Here is a 20,945-nt window from a genome sequence, read left to right on the forward strand (position 1 = left end):
TGGGGATACATGAGCCGACAGGACAGAGTCTAGGGTTACATCAATCCTTCCTGTGTCTCCTATTAATAGCGACGATGCTGGGGGGGGGGTTAGATTTCGGAGCCGATTTAACAAACTGTCACAGAGGCAAAACAAACTCTGCCAATCAGACGGTCCGCTCCGTGCCAGGCAGCTCCAAAAGCGACACCATCAGGCCGCAGGAGGCTTGTGACCGAGCAAAGCTGTCCCCAAACTGCTCCTGTCTACTTCAGGGTCCCCTCCAGGGAGGTAAGTGCTTGCCGCTTCGTTGTATACTCCCTCGGAGGGACTGTCGATCATCCGTGAGCCGTCACATGCAGCGTATGAGACAACCTCGGATCTATTAAAGGGACTGCAGTCAACAGACAATGTAGTTTCGACAGTTAGGGAAAGCAGCCTGCAGAGGGCGCTGTGTCCGCCGTTTCCCTCTATACCCCAAAACCAAAGGAAAAGCCTGCACAATCCCTACGGGGGCTGTAAGGATGAGGTAATGGTAGCACAAGTAACATAATACATTAATAACACACTGCTAATGAACATAGTGCACCGTGTAACGGAATCAATTAGGGTATTAATAAGAATGATTTCAAAAGCCATTATCTTTTGTTAACAGAGTAACAAGAGTATTGGTGCAGGAAATGCGGTTGCTTACGGCCAGTAACGAGTGAGAAATTACTACGTAAACACCTAAGGGTCCTTGTTAAGCTTGGACCTAAATCCCCCCCGTTCCTCACTTTTTCCTCCCCCGTGCACCTCTTTGCTGGGTATCACAGGGTTCTGGAGCCCTAAATTTACATACAATCATTTGTATATAAACAACAGGCAATGTTAACATAAACTACATTCTGTAAACAAAACATATTATCCATCTTCTCAATGCCTTAAAGTTATACAAACAGCTATCAACGGGTCACAAAGTCACATAAAAAGTCTTTACACAGCTCCGCCCATTGCCACACCTCCAACCACACCCCTTGGTGTAAGGCAGATTTACTTTACGGGGGGCAGATGGCTTTTTCATTAGGATCCTCAGTTAAAATGACCATCTGGTCTCCCTGACCACGTCGATCTCAATTCTCTCCATTAATTTAATCCATCTCTCAGCGATGACAATAAACAGATTCCCCAAGACTTTAACCATAACATGACATCACTGATGAGTTCCAGATTTACGCTGCATGACCTCCCCGGGGGACATAATGTCCTAATTCGGGACACTTGTCATTTCAAGAGGAAAGAGGAAGTATAGGAGGGGGGCATAGAAAAATCTGATTAATGGATCCGCGGAAAAGAAACGGAAAAATTATTTTTTAAGGAAAAGAACGTCAGACAGAAGAACGCTAGGCTTGTCCGGCTGTCCTCCACATCCAGCCAATGCATAAGAAATCTGGCTGAGGGTGATATGAGTTAAAGTCTAAACTTAATGAATTGCTGTATTTCATAAATTAAAATACAGCTATGATCGTAAACTAGGCTTGCTGGCACGGCAACGGTTACACAGAAGGCACATTTACAGGAGGTCGTTATGGAGAGAGTAATAGAGTCGCGTTTCTATAATGAGTTCTCGCCGACTCTGCTGGGTCCATTAATTATCCAGCACTCCCCCCCCAAACAAATGTATACATTACAAGCACTCTATAAAAATGCATGGCCAATTTCTAAAAAAATATATACCCCCCCATATTTACTTTATTTCTGAAAGTAAAAGAGTAGTCCTTTTTTTGTTAAAATAATTAAGAAATTGGATTACAAAAAAAAAATTACACTTTTCTTGCATTAATAAATAAAAATAAAATTGTCTTTCCTTGGTTAAAGGTGTGGTTTTTTTAATTGTATTTATTGTGATATCCGACGCAACTGGTTATTGCCTTTTTAGCATTAACCCCAAAAAAGCTCATTTAATAAATCACAGGCAGACCGTTATAGCCCGATATCCCAAAAATTTCCTGCCCCTCCCTGGCGGCTCAGACATTAATATTTCACGACGATGACCTCATACTTTGCTTGCGTTGCTATGTTAATATTTTACAAGAACGTCCTCGGAGGAATCGCTCCGCTTCCGGGAGGTGTGCGAACGCTCGCTGCCTTTAGCCAAATTAGACTCATTAATCCGTAATGGATCGGAAAGCGGCGCTGATCCAGCAATAAAGGATGATCCGCTTCCTGTAATCAAAAGAACCGCTTTAGTGCACTTGTATCTACCCCCACATTGTGCCCCGGGGTGGACATCCATTATAACACAGTGTAGGTCAATGGGCTGCCTTTACTGGACTCAGAAGACAAGTCAAACTAGTCAGCGCCATTGTGATTGGCTGCTCCATCCATTTACGCCTTCCTGATTGGTCGCTACAAGCCCTGGGATTAACATATGTGGAGCAACCTCTTCGGCTTTATTTTAGCCAACTCCTTCCCCATCCGTAATGCCCCCTACTATTGGTTCTCTTATTCCCGCTGGTTACTATATGGCTCTTCCAATTGGTTATGGTACGCCCAGACTACGTGCTTAATTGGTCAGTTGCTCTACATACCTAATCTGAATGTTTGCCTTCATAATTTCATCATGTTACATCCACAAGATTTTTTTCACAATAAAGTTTGTTCCTACTTTTAACCCCCGTAGGTTGGGTACACTGTTAGGGCTCTTCATGGCGGTCGTCCAACCTATATCTCCTCACTCATCTCCAAATACGCACCTACTCGGTCACTCCACCCTTCCGACGATCTTCTTCGCCCTTCTGCTCTAGTGTCTACCTCTCGTGGTCACACGCAAGACTTCTCAAGGGCTGCCCCTATCCTGTAGAATGCCATGTCCTGGTTTATCGGACCCCTTCCAAGTCTCCAGTCCTTCAAAAATCTCTTACGACCCTATTTCTACAGCGAAGCCGATGAACTGACAGATGGACTCCATTCCTCCAACCTACTACTTCTTCGCCCTTCCAGGTCCGCTCGATTGGTCAGTGGTCAGAGCCTGATACCAAGAGGGCTTTAAATGTAAAACAAACCACCACTAGGGGGCGCTGTGATCGCCCTATCCACTTATTTCCACAGGACAGATGAGTCCTAGCGGTAAGTTACGCGGGTTAAGTTACTGTTTTTCGTGCATCGCATTTCACTTTGTACTTCAGTGAAAATCTATCCGCAGTCTACAGAGGAGACAAGCCGGGTTCTATTAGATGATGTAAACCGACCCCTTGTTCTCATCGTTATAAATTTATGAGGAAGACAAATTCCTCAGAACACCAAGACAGATGATTAACATCCAAGTAACTCGAGGTTGGATATTGGGGAGGGGAGACCCCCTGAAAAAAAAGCAACTGAAATTTTACGAACCCCTTTGCCCCCCCCCCTTTATTCCGTGCACACGACGTGTTCCGACAAACACATCTCCCTGCACGTGATATGCTTACCTCCAACCAGCGCCGGCGCAGGCTCGGTGATCGCTGCGGGCGGGGGTTTATTTGGACACCCGTACACTTGCGTGAAAAGTGATCCCATTGGTTTCATTAAAGCAGCCAATCAGTGATGAGGGAGGAAGAGAGGAGCTGCAGCTTCTCCCTAAGATAAGGTACTTTAATATGTTTTCTTCTTTAGTGGGAGTGCCAGAGACATTAAACTGTCCCTTTAAGACTTTCTAGTAATTACCCCCGGCAACAACATCCCAGCGATGGTTTCAATTACTAAATAAAAGTAAAATGAATTTGCTGAATTAGGTCACATTCTATGGCTTCAAAAACTTTTTCAAGAGACTGAAATTTCTCTTGGGGGGGGGCATTCAAATTAACCTAATTTCCCAAATATTTTTTGCCCGGACCAAAATACGGTAATCTAAGACACTGCTGATGGTAACGGGTCATTTATCTCCAGGGGTGGCCTTTGAGACGAGATGTAATGTACGGAAGGTAGATATGGGGAATGGCCTCCCAACAGAGGTGGTAGAGGTTAATACAGTAAGGTAATTTTAACATGCATTTATGACAAGGACTATGTTTTCTATGTCTAAGTGGCCAAAGAAGTAAGTCAGAAGTCTAGGAGTCCCAGTATCTCACCCTTGAGCATCACTCCCCGAGCCACGTGAAGTACAGCGTGACCCATCGATGATCGCGGTTCCGTATTGTGGATGTTACTCACACGGAGCAGAACGTTACATTATATCTCTGCCATCTCATCATCTGCTGCCACAACAAGAGGACAAAGTCTTAAGATAAAGAGGCAAAGGTTTAAAAGGACAATAGAACTTTACTGAAAGGGCAGTGGATGCATGGAATAGCCTTCCAGCAGAAGCGGTGGAGGTGAAGGCGTCTAAGCAAGCATGGGGTAGGCATCAGGCTCAGCCAGATATGAGATAAGGCCAGGGACCAGAGGTTGGGCCGAACACTTTCTATGTTCCTGTGTTTGCTTTCTGTATCACCGTGCGCAACTCCTGCAGGACAAAACTACAATTCCCAGCACCCTGTGCCAGCCACCGAGAACCAAACGACAGCTGGCGGGTAATATCTGCAAACCCATATATCGCTCACGTGTATGATATGCATGCAAAGTAGAATGATTACGCAGAGGATTAGAGACAGAGATGTAATCCAGAGCGACCCTAAAATACCTCTTTCTACAAACCAAACCACAACATTATACACCGCGTTATACATATATAACACAAGCTATACACACACATATATAACACACACTATATATGCACACACATATATAACACACACTATATATACACATATATAACACACACTATATATACACATATATAACACACACTATATATACACATATATAACACACACTATATATACACATATATAACACACACTATATATACACACATATATAACACACACTATATATACACATATAACACACTATATATACACACTATATATATATATATACACACATATATAACACACTATATATATATATATATATACACACATATATAACACACTATATATATATATATACACATACATATATACACATATATAACACACACACACGATATATATGTATATATATATATATATACATATATAACACACACACACGATGTATATGTATATATATATATACATATATAACACACACACACGATGTATATATATATATATATATATATATATATATATATATATATATATATATATATACACATATATACATATATAACACACACACACACACGATATATAACACACACTATATATACACACTATATATATATATACATATATAACACACATTATATAGATATACATATATAACTATATATAAATATATATATATATATATACATATATAACACAGACTATATATATATATACCGTGTTTCCCCGATAGTAAGACACCCCCGATAGTAAGACGTATCGGGGGTTTCAGAGGGGTCGGCTAATATAAGCCGTACCCCGAAAGTAAGACATATGTCTTACTTTCGGGGAAACACGGGGGATTTGCTGGAGCAGCAATAATGTTTTCCGTGGTCCATCAGGACCAGGGCCGGCCTTTGGGGTGTGCGACCTGTGCGACCGCACAGGGCGCCACACTCCAGGGGGCGCCGCCGCGGGGTCCGCCGCAGCGCGGTCCGACGCCACTGCCGTCGCGGGGTCCGCCGCAGCGCGGTCCGACGCCCCTGCCGCCCCTCCAGAGACGGACAGTAATGTCCGCCGCTGGAGGAGCAGGCTCGCAAGGGAGCAGTATCGGAGGTCTTTAACAGACCTCCGATACCGCTACCTTGTGATCCCCAAGGCAACAGCTGCTGTGCGCCGGGGTTTGCTGCCAGATCCCGGCGCACAGCACTGAAGCCGCGCCCACCGGTCTCCGTGCCCTCTGACCCGGAAGAAGAGAAGACAGAAGAACTAAGAAGAAGAGCGAAGAGGCGGCAAAGAAACTGAAAGAGGAAAGGTAGGAAAGCATAGAGTGACAGTGAGAGTGGATTGGTGTATATGTGTGGATTAGTATATATGTGTGGTTTGGTATATATGTGTGGTTTGGTATATATGTGTGGTTTGGTATATGTGTGGATTAGTATATATGTGTGGATTGGTATATGTGTGTGGTTTGGTGTATATGTGTGGTTTGGTGTATATGTGTGTGGTTTGGTGTATATGTGTGGATTGGTATGCGTGTGGATTGGTATATATGGACAATTTTTTCCCAATATAAGACATACCCCGAAAGTAAGACATAGTGGGGCTTTTAGGGATAAAAAGAAAGTAAGACACTGTCTTACTTTCGGGGAAACACGGTATATATATATACATATATAACACAGACTATATATATATATATACATATATAACACACACTATATTTATATATATACATATATAACACACTATATTTATATATATACATATATAACACACTATATTTATATATACATATATAACACACTATATATATATATATATATACATATATAACACACTATATATACATATATAACACACTATATTTATATATATACATATATAACACACTATATTTATATATACATATATAACACACTATATATATATATATATACATATATAACACACTATATATACATATATAACACACTATATTTATATATATACATATATAACACACTATATTTATATATATACATATATAACACACTATATATATATATATATACATATATAACACACTATATATACATATATAACACACTATATATATATACATATATAACACACTATATATATATACATATATAACACACTATATATATATACATATATAACACACTATATATATATACATATATAACACACTATATATATATATATATATATATTATATACATATATAACACACACTATATATATATATATACACACATATATAACACACACTGTATATACAGATATATAACACATACTATATATATATATATATACACATATATAACACACACTATATATACATATATAACACACACTATATATATATATACATATATAACACACTATATATACACATACATGTATAACACATACTATATATATATATATATATATATACATATATAACACACACTATATATACATATATAACACACACTATAAATACATATATAACACACTATATATATATATATATATATATATATACATATATAACACACACTATATATACATACACATATATAACACACACTATATATATATATATATATACACATATATAACACACACTATATATATATATATATATATACACATATATAACACACACTATATATATATATATATATATATACATATATAACACACACTATATATATATATACATATATAACACACACTATATATATATACATATATAACACACACTATATATATACACATATATAACACACTATATATATATATATATATATACACACATATATAACACACACTATATATATATATATATATATATATATACACATATATAACACACACTATATATATATACACATATATAACACACACTATATATATATATACACATATAACACACACTATATATATATATACACATATAACACACATTATATATATATATATACACATATATAACACACATATATAACACACACTATATATATATATACATATATAACACACACTATATATATATATATATAACACACACTATATATATACATACATAACACACACTATATATATACATACATAACACACACTATATATACACATATATAACACACACTATATATACACACATATATAACACACACTGTATATACACATAGATAACACACACTATATATCTACACATATATAACACACACACTATATATATACACATATATAACACACACTATATAAACATATCTAACACACACTCATATATATAATACTCTCTCTCTCTCTATATCTTTATCTATATATATCCACACATATATATAATACAATTACACACACTCTATATACACACTTTTTTTCTAATTATACGATCACGTAATATGTGATTTATTACATGAGGACAGTCCACCCAGGAATTACTGAGAACATCGAATTTAAATGATTTAAACAGCAGGACTCTCTCTCTCGGTCTACCTTTTGGTCTCTATCTCTCGCTCTGTCTCTCTCTCGGTCTCTGTGTGTGTCTCTGAGTCTCTGTGTCTCTGTGTCTCTGTCTGCTTCTGTAACATGAAGGATATTTTGTATCCAAATAACTTCATAAGTATCTTTTGAATGAGTTTAACTGTAAATTTATTTACAAAATTAAGTTAGGGAATAAAAACATAAAATCCCAGCAATCTGCATGAAAACAGAATACTAATACTATTAATACCATTAATACAATTTATACTGCTATAACTACTAACACTATTATTACTACCAATTACTATTACCACCAACACTACTACTATTACTACTATTACTACCAATAGAACTAACACCACTAACACTATTATTACTACTAATACTATTACTACTGACTCTACTAATACTACTGACTCTACTATTACTACCAGTTACTACTAACACTATTATTACTACCAATTACTACTAAAATTACTAATAACACTGACACTACTATTACTACTAACATTATTAATACTAATACTACTTACTCTACCAATACCACTAACACTACTTATGCTGCCATTACAACAAATCACTACTAAGACTACTATTACTACTAACACTACTAACGGTCCAATAAGCACAAGGTGGTATCCGTCTCATCGCCATGGCAACCTAGCCACAATGGCACATCACACACATTCTGGCAATTAATATCTGATTATTCACCAGAATGGGATTAAAAAAACGGTAGATAAACAGCCTGAATTTTTTTTGGGGAGGGGATCTAGAATTGGAGTTTGTCCAAGTGGCTTAACACCTTATCCCATCTGGTCCTTAACCCACGCACTACCGGGGGGCTACAAATATATATCATAAAAAATATATACACCACAATGGGGAATCACGGGAAATTAATTAAAAAACGGAACACGTCCCATTTATTAAAATCTTTTTTTTTTTGTTTAAGTTTTCCGTGTTATTAAACGCGACACGTTAATTCTTACATACATCACGCGCAGGTATATGGAGAGGGTATGGAATTTGGAAACTGGGAGGGTATCTCACGCCTCCTGAGGAAACGTCGGGATTGGTAAGGAGAACAAAAGGCTTTTCCGAAAAATGTCACTTAGCAAATTTGTAAAAAAAATAAATAAATTAAAAAAATTAAAAAATTGCCATTAAGAGACGGTAATTGTCATGAGTATCTGAAGCCTCAGAGTGATAGGGGTAGGAAGAGATTTTGCACCCGAAAAAAATACATCGAGACTTAATATAGAATTACTCAATTTAAGGGTTTTTTTTTTTTTTGGGCCAATCGAGTTTTCCATTGATTTTTCCCCAAACGAAAGATATTATCAAACAAAGGGATTTAATTGCGGGTCCCACGAGGCAATGATTCTATGATGTCATAGCCGAGGTCGAAGAGCTAAAAATGTGATTTTCTAGCTGTCGTGTAAGACAAAGGGAAGGGAAAATACCCAATGCTGGGGGTGGGGGGGGGGGATAAAAAAAAAATCAAGACTGTCCCCTGGAGTATTTCAATGGGGGGGGGGACACAAAACACTAAATGGTTTAGGAGAATAAACTACCAGCAGATGTGTGCGAGAGGCTCCGTGTACACCGAGGGGTTTGGGGACTAGAAATGAAACAAAAGCACGGATTGATAGAGCCGGGGAGGGCAGAAAAGGGACTGTGGTGCGAGAGCGATCGAGAACATCTGCAAGGGGAGTGTCTGGAACACAATATAAGAGAAAACGAAAACCGCGGTTATAATGCCAACCGCCCCGCCGAGATGGTATCAGAGAGACACCGTATGGTGCTTAAAGGGTTAAATAAGGGGGGTTTCACCACACCCCCCTAAGAAAGTGCCATCATATACCAGAGCGCTGTACAATGAGTAAAATGTTAAAAGATGGGCAAACGTGAGGGCGGTGTATATCTTTTGCCCATAAGCAGCCTGGGGGTATTTCATTTCTACACAGAGCAGAGCGAGGGGCGCGCGGCGACCGCCAACGCCCCTCAGGAGCCATCTGGGCACGGCGGACCCCTCCGTGCCCCTCCACTAGGATTATGTCACCCCGCCGCGTCCGTGGCCATCCGAGACGCTCTGCATTTCTTTACATCCCCCGGAACGGGAATACATCATAAGCAAGGCGATGAGGAACGGCACGGATTGCACACGCAATCAACATGCTATCTACATGCTATCTGCACGCCAGACACACATACAAAATGAAATGCCTGGCCAAATACAAAACGCCAGTAGGATGTTAAATGCTCGTTATATGAAGAGCACTGATTCGCATGACTACACGCAGAACACAGGAAAGTCAGAGTTACACGCATGTGCAAGAACATACAGTGGGTACCGTTTAACCCCATCGTGGCCATGATGGAGCCGTTATCACGGTGAAATACTGCCACACCTCACACTGCCGTGTCACAACGGTAAGAACGTATGCACTGCCGTTAACCCTTTCAGAGCTAGTGGACGCACTCAGATGTGGCACACGTAGGGTTAATCCATTTCAACAAATGCCCCTCTCTCCTCCCAAATATTGCAGCTGAAGGATGCCCCGCGGATCCCCCCTCTTTGTTCTCTCACCTTCGCTCCCCCCTCACCATTAACATAACATGTTCCACATACCGACATACAAAATAACACGTGTGTGCATGCGTGTAGATCTACAGCTTTACATTCTGAAAGCATACAACCCACATATTAACACGTAGGGACAGCACAGCGCGCCAGTGCAAAGGTGGGTAGAGGCAGGACACACGTGCAATGATCACAGGTGTTACATGTTAAGATAACATCACATGTAATTGGGAGGAGCCAGTACTGAATGTACATATATGTCAGCACACATACATATATCCCCTATATTCACAGGCAGCCGGTTAACACATACAAAGCTACATGTATGCCCTGCTGCTATCAGACACAGGCAGGACATGCCATCATCACACGAACGCATGTATTTAACATGACCCGTGCACCTGCCCCACACACTGCACGCCTGCGCTGTCTCCATGCACATGTCGCTGCGCCCTTTGCCCCAGACTGGGGTATGAGCTGTGCGGGGTACCTGCTGGCCGGGGCAGTCCTGGCGGTGCTGACCGGGGATCGGTGTCTGCCTGGTCCGCAGAGCTGGAGGAGAAGGAGGCAGCCGGGAGCGCGAGTCGGGAGCGCGCAGGGGAGCTGTCAGGAGAGGGAGGTCACGTGTGTGGGGGGGAGTGAGTGAGTGAAGGAAAGGGGGAGCTGTCACTGAGTGACCAGGGCGGGGGGGGGAAGGAGGAGAGACAGAGGGAGGAGGGGACCGGAGACAGAAAAGGGAGCTTTACCACAGTGTCTGCAGGGAGTAGAGGGGTGAGCTCCCCTCCTAGGGTGCGAGGCGTAAAGGGGGAGTGTGAGCTCCACTCCTAGGTACAAACACTTGCATTTACTGAACTAAGATTAACCAGGCACTGAGTGTGACCCAAGCTGCACTTACAGGATGAGCAGACACTTCCCCGTGCACACTCACTGCTGATCACACCCCTTCCTGACCACAAGAAATTAATAATGCCCGCTATGAGTGTGAGTCCCTAGTGAACATTCACTGGATTGCGTACATCGGTGTAAATACCACTGGGAGTACCTTTCATTGTGTCCTAACCCTCACTCTCACTCGCACTCGCTGCCTCGCACTAGGCTTGTTAGTGTGAGTGCAGGAATCTGGCACACTGCCAGCGCGCTCACACTGAGGCTTCGTCCAGTGACCCCCGTGGTGGGAGGGTCTGACCTTATCCGTGCATGAAGCCCCGCCTTCCCAGCAGCACCCCCCCTCGTGATTTCGTGGGGGCGGGGCAAAGCAGTGTGCGAGCGGTCCAGCCCTCGGGAGCGCGCAGCTCTGGTCCTGCTGCGACTGGTTACCATGGAGACAGGATCAGCAGCCGCAGCATCTCCCATCATGGAGCCTCCTCCCTACCCACCCCCATCCGTCTCCTTTGTGTGAGACATCCAGGCAAACGGGGCCGGCCCTGTCTGCAGCCCCCACACCGGGCAACCTGTCCAAGTGTCACTTACACACATTTTTGCCTATTTTGTTCACCACCCGTGACAGGAAAGGGTTACTCAATGGATCTACACAAAAACTCCAAATATGCAAAAATGCATGTTCCTATAGAAAAATAGGTGTTACTATATTATTATTATTATATTTTATTTATGTAGCACCAACGTTTTAACTAGCAGTACTTCCTACAGTGATGGGCAAATCCTGGGTAGGGGGCAATTGGGCAATCGCCACCCCCCCAAACGGGTGCAATCTGAGGGTCCGACTGACTTTACCGATTTGCCCGTCATGTTCTGCGCTGATAACGGGTATAAAGCTCTCGGATTATAACGAGTATCAGTAAAGCGTCTCAATAAAATGGCAAACCTATGAGAGAGCCCCAAACATGTAAGGGTTAACAAAAACCCTGGATGCAAAGGGGGGAAGAAACATTGCCGTTACAATATGTTAGAAAACATTATTAAAGAACAGGAGTTTTGGGGAGATTTTGCCCCAATTCATTGATTTTTGCCAAAAAAAAAAAACATTTGAAAAAAGAAACATTTTAAAAATGTCAAGTTCCCTTTTTTGGGGGGGCAATTTTGATCATTTTACTTCAGAAAAACCCAAAATAGGAAGAATAGGTCTTCGGTCTTAGATTCAGGAGCTGTTTGCCAAACCCGCGAATATTTAAATCCTCTCGTCGTATTAACCTCTACCATTTATTATATTAATAATCATAATTCATTATATTAATAATAATAAATAAATTATTACATTAATAATAATAATAAATATATAACAAAAAATAATGATATGAATAATAATAAACAATTCATTATATTAATAATAATAAATAAATAATTACATTAATAATAATAATAAATATATAACAAAAAATAATAATAGGAATAATAATAAACAATTCATTATATTAATAATAATAAATAATTATATTAATAATAATAATAAATATATAACAAAAAATAATGATATGAATAATAATAAACAATTCATTATATTAATAATAATTAACAACCTCGGCCGCTGAATTATCTCCATTTCTCACCACTCGATAAATCCTCGTTATGGGTGTTTATTGTATGATTTATCCATTTAATAATTTATCGATTAATTAGGGGTTAATTACGGGGTTACAGATCTGATGTGACAGTTGCTTGTCCTTTCCCCTCCTATTCAGTTAATTAAGTGTGTAAAGGATTAGATACCCCTGTGGGGTATTTGTGTCTCTGCATGGTATCTGCCCCCACCCCCTCCTTTCTGTTATAGACCCCCTGCATTTCCCCGGGGCACCGAGCTGGCGTTGAGAGGTAATTGGGTGAAAGCAAAAAAGCCTCGTCACCAGAGAACCCGCTCCGGGATGTCTAAATGGCCCGTGAGAATACTTAGTAGGCATTAACCGTTTCCTTTCTGGAGAAGCGCTCAAAACATTTTTTTTAAAAGAAAAATGGGAAACCCCCCCGGCCGGCAAAGAAAAGGTTAACGACTGATCAGGCGGCATCTTCATTCAAGGAGAATAACAATATTCCATAAAATGATTTGTATGATGCGAGCTGAGCTCACTTAAGCCTTTAGGGTAACGGAAAGAAGGGCAATAATTTGGCCAATGCCAGGTTGGGGCAAAAAATCGAATAAAGCACAGCTTTCAGGGACCTAATCAAGGCCAGAGTAAATATTGTACAGAACCAAGTACACCCAGGCCTACCTTTTATGGGTAAACCTCCCAACTGCCACTCTACAGAAGGGACAGTCCCTCTTTGTGCCCCAAATGTGCCCCTCCACCCTCCCCTGATGCCCCTCTTTTCTAGGAGGTCATAATGTTTGCTGGGTATGAGGGTATCGCAGGGTTCTACGGCCCTAAAAGCCCCAATAATGTGTATAAAAACAGGAGGAGTAGATGTGTGTTGGCGTGGCCACATGGTACAGGATCTACCCCTGGAGACTCTGGGAAGCAGGGACTTCACCCTGAGACTCCGGGAGAGTTCCCAGATATGTCAATAGATCACAAAGTCCCATAAAAAGTCTTCGTAAAACCCCAGTCACGCCCTAACCACACCCCTTTAAACAAAACTGTCCCTGTCTTAGTAAAACCCTACCCCAGTCACGCCCCTAACCACACCCCTTTAAACAAAAGTGTCCCTGTTTGGCTGTTTCCAATAGTGGAAGGTATGCGTATCACTCGCATGAATCGCCCCGCGTGTATTTAGTGTGTAGCGTGTTATTATCATACATATTAATATGATTACAATCGCCTTATTTATAAATTACCATCGCTTTCCACATCACCATTTTATTTTTGCTCCCGCCCCCTCCTCTCATCGAATTGCGTAATTATTAAACTGGCTTCTTTATAATTATTCCCATTGATGTAATAATTACTGCCCTTTCTTTGCTCTCTGCTCCCAAGTGCTTGTTGTCCCCCCCCGACACCCCCCCCCCGGCCGGCGCCGCCATGAATGCCTCTTACTGTTCGCCGTAAATAGGCTCTGATCTCAGACCTCCCTACCCCGGACTGTGCGAAGAGCGTGCTTTTTCCTCCTCAATGGTTTGTCCAAAATACAAACGTATGCTGATCTACAATACCCAACACACCCAACGTACCGTCGGCCCTATGGACATAAATCAGCAGACCCCGAGACTCGAAATATTAACCCTTTTGTACCCAATTGGCTCTCATTACTTATTTTTTTACACTTAATTAAGTCACCTGTATTCAAGCAGGGATATCAACCATAACCTACGGGGAGCAAAAGCACCAATTGGGAGTCTTATATATGATCACAGCGGGGAGAATAGGAAGGGGTCAGCTCCAGGCCCTATGAGTCTGCCCCATCACCCATCAGACCCCAGATTGTACTCTTCTTGGGCAATCAGACCCCCTACCCCTAGTGTCCCAATGCTCAATGGTCCGTACACATAGGAGATCTTTGATCTCCCCAGATTGCATTAGAAGCCCTTTAATGCCGTGAAGGTGCTGACCAGATTTTCAGGAAAATGGCCCGAAAAGGGCATATTATTTTGTATGTTTATAATACTCGCTGGCTGCAAAAGCTTAAAGATTCTCAAGACGCTCGATTGACTGGACTGGGAAAGATTGCTCACATGCGCAGGTCAGGGCAGGCAACAGAATAACAGAAAGGAAAAAAATGTAGAAAAGAAGGTCACTGCATCACAAGATGGTCATTTAGCGTCCTGGAATGGACCGAGAAGCTGTGTAATGCTGTCTTAGCTGTAGGGCGGCAGTGCCATGCGCGGGCAACAGCTTAAAATACAACTTCTTCTCCAGCAGGGGGCAGTGCCCTCTCTTCCACGCATTGTCATGGTATATTTCTGTTATTCCTCAAAGATTTCCTTAATATGCTGAAAACACTGAGCTGTCTAACGCTAGGAGGCCTAGCACCTTTAAACGGGAAACTGGATTTACTATGTGGAGTCTTTGGTAGAAGGTCACTCCTTTTCCAGGGCTAACCTAGAAAGAGAGTAGAGTCGCGTAACCTCAGATAAAATTAAGTATATGTGACATGTTTTTTTGTGTAGGGCCAATAAAAGATAAACCAAAGACTCTGTATTTTCTTGTATTAATACCTTTCTATCCATTTTCCTTCTATGTGAGGGTACTTGAAATGTGTCCACCTGTAATTGGACAGTGTGACCAGCAGATGGCAGTATTACACCATGGTATATTCCTCTTTCACTACACAACATTGACAGTGAGTTCATTATTATGATTATTATTATTTTTATGTTTTTATTTTATTATTATTATTATTTTTTATTTATCTAGCACTAACAAATGACGCAGTGTTTCTTACAGTCCATACATTTAAAGGGTCTGACAAAAATCGAACGGACAAACCGACACATTAAGTAAAGAGGGGCCCTTGTTGGCCGTCATTGGTGCAGCTAATGATGTCCTTTAGTTTGCAGTTGTCTGCTTGATACATGCAACCTAACAACTTAACACCGTAAAAGTATTAAGAGTGTTGCGCGCATCCGCATATCATCACGCATATGATTTATTGGCTGCCCTACCATATGGACCGACTAGGGAGCTGCCTAGGGACATTGAGTCAGTAGGGGGCGCCACTACAAATATTGTAGTACGAGCATGAGTGTGTGGGCAGGGAGAGACCTCCCTAGCTTTCCATAAACGTCACCGGGCATATATAGATGGTGGCCGCACACAACAGCACCCAATCTACCACTGGAGGGGGCTTGTATAGAGTGATGTTGGGCAGATAGCCTGCCCACCTTTGGGTTTTAGGGATCTTGGAGGAGTCAGGGTAGAAATGAGGGCTCATTGGCTATCCCAAAGGGTCTATTCTCCCTGCACAGTGAATCAATCGGTTTGCAAACGGTATATAGGGGACCCCCAAACAGCAGACCACAAACATGCAAATAATTAAAATAAATCCGCTCACTTCTCTGGCACCCTATGGGTTAAAAAAGAAGGAATGTTTTTACTCTTTCCAAAAAAGTGTGAAATGCCATCCAAACCCTCTCAACCCACCCCCCCCCCCCCGTGGATGAGAGGACGAGGAGAGATTATGAAGGGTTGTGCCTTTATCAAAACGGTCTCTTAGGACGATGCAGACACCAAACCTTCTTTGGTATGAAACGCGTTTCTTATCTCGGTGCCTGGGCTTCCTCTTCTGAGTTCATCTTCGGCACCAGGCAGCTATTTTTACTAAGATAAGGGGAGAAGAGTCTGGTAGGGTATATATATATATATATATATACATATATATATATATACATAAAACAACACAACAAAGTTAGTCTTAATATTGTGTTGTTTCAAAAGCCGTGACAGTGACATGTCCAAAATACATTTTTAGGAGTATTCTTACACAAAATGAAGCATTGGTTTGGCCCTATCCTTAACAAAACGATAGAGGGTCCCAAAGATGCTTAGGCTCGCCCTCCAAAAAAAAGAAGAACCAAATCATATTCCAAAGATTTCACATAAAAGAGATCTTCGTGAAATCCTGCCGGTGGATTGCATGCCAGCTACCGTCGCCATCTTTTTCTGAGCGGTTTCCACGACACTCTTTGAGAAGTTATGCTTAAGGTGTAGTTGTGGATGTGGCCGTGCAAGGGGGTTATCGTGACAGCTAAAATGTTTGATTTATGAGAGTAGAAGGAACAAGAAAGAAAAAAAGAGAGAAAGAAAAAGAAAGAGACGAGATAGAGAAAGCAGAGAAAGAGGGAAATGGAAAATATGAGAGGCAGGAGAAAAGAGAGAAATAAAAAGGAGATATAAGAGGTAGAAGACAGCAGGAACAGAAATAGAAGCAAAACCAGAAGAAAGAACAGTAAATAAGAGGGAAAACCAATAACATGTTGAAAAAACGCTACTGGAGTATCTGATGATGTCACTAAACATTGTGTGTTTAGTGACATCAGACACCCCAGTATGACCGGGGAAGCAGGCCCGCGTAGCACTGTGTGATTACCGAAACACCATGGGGGAACCTTTGATTCCAGCGACTTTACGTGGAATCTCAGACAGAACACAAAATACATGAAATGGGTTCTAATATTTATCAAGTTTTTATTCAGGGGAAGTGTTGTTCTTACGCTGCTGTTAATCCAAAAGAAGGCAATAAAAACCCCAGTTTGTGCCTTTTTCCAATTTTGCAACAAACTGGGGGAAAAAATTCCTTCTTGACCCCAGAATGGCGGTCGGATTTCTCCTTGGATGAAGAAGCTGTTTCTTCTGAGATGTTACTTGAGAACAGATGTTACATTCTTCCCCCATCCAGATCTTGATCTTCTTTACTGATCTGCTTCGGTCGCTCCGCTAAAACAAATAAAACGGGAAATGTTTAATACTTTGCGCTCGGAATCTTCCTGCATCCCCATCGTCTATAAATCTGTAGAAACTACAACTGCCTGAGTTGGGCCGGCTGAGTTGGCTAATAATGCGCAAATTCTCTTCATTAAAGTCAACTCCACGAGAAGTCGCTACGAAGAACTCAGCGACTCGTTAATTCACTGAAAACCAACTCTGTGTCGGGATTCAACTCGACTTCTCACAAAGGGGCAAGTTGGCCAATAACTCCATGCATTTATAGAGCTGCCCAAACTCCACCGAAGGTTGCTGTCTCTCCAGCCGGTGATGTAACAATTAGTACAATGCCAAAACGGAACTTTACTGTAAAAATTTGAGAACAGGACTTTTAACTTAACAACAGTGATTATTATTTACTATAAATAATAATAAGATTTAACACCAACCGCTTCTCAGTCTTTCAGGGTCTCATCTTGGAATGTGGAATGTTTCAGTACAGTCACTAGAGGGTTAACAGGAAAATGGCATTTGATTAGCAGAGAGGCATGAAATACCATAATAAAGGAAAACACAAAAATGGGATGTTTTTTTATCATATATATATATATATATATATATATATATATATATAGTGTACAACAAGGTGCGGGGTGTTGTTGTGGAAGGGGTATACATTTTGCAGGGTTTTATATGACATATAGGGCAGGCTGGTGCTCCACCCCGCAGTTTCCATGCACCTGGACTGACCCAGGATCCAGGCCTGGAGTTTTAGCCGACTCCAATGCACTGGTCAGCTGCAGGTAATTAGCTGCACCGACTGCAATAAAGCCTGACCTGTTGGGCAGAGGAAGAGAAGAGAGAGTTTGTTTGGACGCAGCAGGGCTTGCTTTGCACAAAAGAGACCATCGAAAAGGTTGGTGGGATTACGGTTTGTTTAGTTTAGACCCTGAGTAGCGAGGGAGTTATACGTTAGTAAGCGCTCAGATGAGCTAGGCTTTTGTTTGTAGGGAATTTGTGTTCTATGTAATTCTGTAAATATCTGCATACGTGGACTACAAATAAATTGTGGTTGATTACCTAACTGAGATGTGGCGTTAATACCCTAGAGGACCGTGCTGTTTGGTACCCTGTGTGGGTGCAGGATCACAATATATATATATATATATATAGATATATATATATATATATATATATATAGATTATATATATTGTGATCCTGCACCCACACAGGGTACCAAACAGCACGGTCCTATATGATATATGCTGGGTTTTTACAATCATTGTTGACCAATAACATATATGGTACCCAATTTTGTACATTTTTAGCCATTAAAAGATGTCCTCATTGAAACCTAAAACTGTTAATGTTTAGGCATCGTTATCACGAATGTGCGACCCTGAGAATCTGCCCCTTCACTCCTGAGATTGGGGCAAAAACCCTGAGACTCCTGCGAGTTCCCAGGAACCCCCCTTAGTTATTACACATTAATACGAAAAACACATTCAAGTCCTTCCAATACTCCAATAAACAGTATCACGTTCAACCAAAGACTCCATCTTCCTTGGACTTTTTAACTGAGCTGACCCTGAGGCTATTTAAATATAAACCCTCTAATGGTCCATAGACCCAAATGGCTCTAAAAGCCGTCCTCATTGAAACTGTGACTTGTCATTATTTAAAGATACAGTTAACTGAGTCACCTGCATTCAAGCAGGGATATCCGCCATAACATACCGGGCGTAAAAGCATCTATTGGGAGTCTTATATATGATGACAGGAATAGGAAGCAGTCGGCTGCAGATATTTAGTCCAAAACATTCTGCGTTCTTCGTTTGAGCAAACACGCAGGTAGGGTTTATAGCCGGCTCCCTTACTCAACAACCCAAAATATCTCCTAATCCCCATTTTTATCGGTTGTTAAGTTTGAGTTGCCGTACGCGTCCGTAGAATCTCAATACAGAAATGCCCCCCGTGCAGACATGTCCTGATAACGGGGCCGAGGAATGTCCAGCGCGTGTCCTTCGCAGTAAAGTCTCTGAGATATCCGTAATGGTTTACAAAGCAGTACACACGCCGTGTTAGATGTTCCTCTCGGCACAGCACAAGCTCTTACAGGGTTTCGTGGCTACTGTTGCCAATGTTTTATCTCCCACACTTGGTCCTTTTATCTGCGGAAGTCAGGAACATTCTGGTCAAGATGTACTAAGAGGAGAGACTTCTCTCCAGTGAGAGGGGCTGGTGGTCTTTCTCCACCATGACTCCAGTTTTATGTCTGGGTTTCCAGAATTTGGGATGACGCAGACTATAATCTTTGCTTTGTATGTTTTCTTTGTGTTTCGAGTACATCTCTGCATAACGGAACCCATTATAGGATGTATCGGGCACATAGACCATAGATGCACCGTACTTGGACCGAGGCGGCTCTCTTTCTTTAGGTGGATCTCACGTTGCTCGAATGCTATATCTGACAGCCCTGTTCACTAAATAAACCCAGGTAACGGTGTTTCCAGATTAAATTAACCAAAATACGTGAATTAGAAGCCCACCATATGTGTATACCATGAGAGCAGCCATCTGAACTTGTTCTCGGCATCTACATGATTATTCCTTCCCATTAAGTTATCCCTCACTTGTTGTTAAGTTGCTGATTGTTATTGATTGGGACAGGAAGCTCAGGTTTAAACTAAATATCGAAATATATACTGAGTGTTTCCAGTGGTCTGGTGGCACCATGCGTGTCTAGTGACGAGACGTCAGTAGGGATACCTTTTCCAGCAAGCAGGGCGGTCTGTATCGTTATATTTTACGCAATTTCCAATCACATACAGTGTGTTTGTCGTCTAAAAGAGCATTTCACCAGCATTAGGGGGTCTGTTCTTTATGGAACATAGTTTGGGCGGGGGGGGGGTTTATCTTGAAGGGGTCCTAAATCAGGCTGTACTAAATGAAGTTTTCCAGAAATCCAAGGTTCTAGAATCCATGGTTGGAGTTTGAAATTGTACATTTTATGGTTTCACATT

The 20,945-nt window shown here is 41.2% G+C and overlaps 1 protein-coding gene across 1 annotated transcript in view; it reads right to left on the reverse strand.

Annotated features, from left to right (window-relative positions):
• Positions 1-11,298, reverse strand: part of LOC128471126 (microtubule-associated protein tau-like) — a 31,762-nt gene extending 20,464 nt beyond the window's left edge. The window contains exon 1 of the mRNA XM_053452989.1: positions 11,162-11,298. The gene's annotated coding sequence lies outside the window, so the exon portion shown is untranslated. The remainder of the gene's footprint in view (positions 1-11,161) is intronic.
• Positions 11,299-20,945: the final 9,647 nt, after the last annotated feature.

Source organism: Spea bombifrons, chromosome 13 (assembly GCF_027358695.1).
Source record: "Spea bombifrons isolate aSpeBom1 chromosome 13, aSpeBom1.2.pri, whole genome shotgun sequence".
In the NCBI taxonomy this organism is placed as follows: Eukaryota; Metazoa; Chordata; class Amphibia; order Anura; family Pelobatidae; genus Spea; species Spea bombifrons.